The following is a 2,064-nucleotide window of genomic DNA, read 5'->3' on the forward strand; positions in this document are numbered from 1 at the left end:
AGCGCTGGCCCAAGTGCAAAAATCCAACTGGTTTAAGCCGTATAATATTCTTCGCATCAGCAAGAATATTATACGGCTTAAACTGATGAGATTTTCGCACTTGGGCCAGCGCTATCGCTGGGAAAAAAATTTACTCAATTTTGAGTTGTCCCAATTTAGCTCGAAAATGAGTGAATTTTCTGACCGTGCACGGTCAGAAAATTCACTCATTTTCGAGCTAAAGTGGGACAACTCAAAATTGAGTAAATTTTTTTCCCAGCGATAGCGCTGGCCCAAGTGCGAAAATCTCATCAGTTTAAGCCGTATAATATTCTTGCTGATGCGAAGAATATTATACGGCTTAAACCAGTTGGATTTTTGCACTTGGGCCAGCGCTATCGCTGGAAATGCAATTTACTCATTTTTTGAGCTGTTCTAGTTTAGCTCAGTTTTGTGTGAATCTTACTCATTTTAGAGTAACATTTTCTTAGCGTGTGTGTGGTCCTCCATTTAAGCTGTGACGCAAACCCAGAAAGGCATAACTGTAATAACTTGCTATAAGTGTAACCAAAGTCCTTTCGTACACTCTAATCAACTGCTATTCACTGTCAAAGCTGGGTTATGGGTTACCTGTTGGGGATCCTCCATCGTTTTCCTTTATATGTTTTTAGGAACTAACATCTCGTTTGTATTTTTTTGTTTTATTATAAAGCCGAAATTTAGTAAGCAATGAGTGCAATCATTACCTTTAAACATAAAGAACGTGGTAACGGGTAGAAATCTAAAATTGTTATACGTGTGGATCACAAGTCACACTTGAAAAGCGTTCAAAAATAAATTTTAAGGGAACACAAATTCCAATAAGAATAAATTTGGCGGGAAATGTTTGTTTATACGCTGGAATACACATCGAGAATAAACGACAAAATTCCCCCAACTCCGAACACTTTTATTGGGTTCCCAATTTCGTTCATGATAGTAATGAAAATGTAATTTTTACTTAACTTGATTCATCTGCTCGCACAATTCATTTCAGAAGCTGAATCTGAAATAAAGGATTCTGAGATAAATGCGATTATAGTTAGTATACACTATGCACACGTATAGGAGCGAGGCGCAAAACGTTACAGCTTTGCTTCTACTGCTAAGATCTCTATAAAAATTTGACACAGCATTCTTAAGAACCTTTAAGATGAAAGAATTAATAAAAACGAGTTTCTACCTGACCTCAATATATATAACCCCTTAAGATTTGAATCGCCAATTATTGCACACCTTGAGAACTCGCCAATTGATGTACACTCCATGCTTATCTTGTGATGTGTGCAACTATTGGTGATTTACTTTATATCTAATACACGGGTTCCCAACCGGTGGTCCGCGGCCCCCTGGGGGGCCGTGAAGCCAGTCCAAGGGGGCAGCTATATTACCAAAAAATTGTAAAATTTTAATTCTTTATTGTGCAAATTTACCAATTTTTAATTTTGTTTAGCGCCACACCCAAAAGCCACAATTTAAGGAACAAATTTTCAGTATAAAACAGATTCAGAAGAACAAATTTTCGGCTGCGCCGCTATTTTTCAGCTATGACTCAAATTAAATGTACATGACATCATTGTTTACGAAATGTGAGTGTCGAATAAAAAAACGTATCATTGACCGTCGAAAACCCCTCCCACATTAAATTTCTGGCTACGAAACTCGGTTTCGTTCGTTTATTTATTTATTTTTAAACATCATTGGGCCGCAGATGTTTCGACAATTCTTAAAGGGGGTCGCCACCTCAAAAAGGTTGGGAACCCCTGATCTAATACATACGTCTTAAGGACATACGTTTTGAAATCCCGCTTAACAAATGTATCAGTAGGGGCATCTGGGGTAATACGCACTGTCGAGGCAAAACGCACCCCCTTTGTTTTTCAGGGATTATCGGTTTTAGAGCTTTGAAACCTTATCAGTCTAATAGAACGTCTTAATAAATGAGCATCTGGAAAATTTTACATATCTGCGTTACGTAATTAGTGAGTAAAATGAATAAAATTTTAAAGCACGATTCTGATGTAATTTTCCCGATCGTTTGTCGAA

The sequence above is a fragment of the Aedes albopictus genome, chromosome 3 (genome assembly GCF_035046485.1).
Source record: "Aedes albopictus strain Foshan chromosome 3, AalbF5, whole genome shotgun sequence".
In the NCBI taxonomy this organism is placed as follows: domain Eukaryota; kingdom Metazoa; phylum Arthropoda; class Insecta; order Diptera; family Culicidae; genus Aedes; species Aedes albopictus.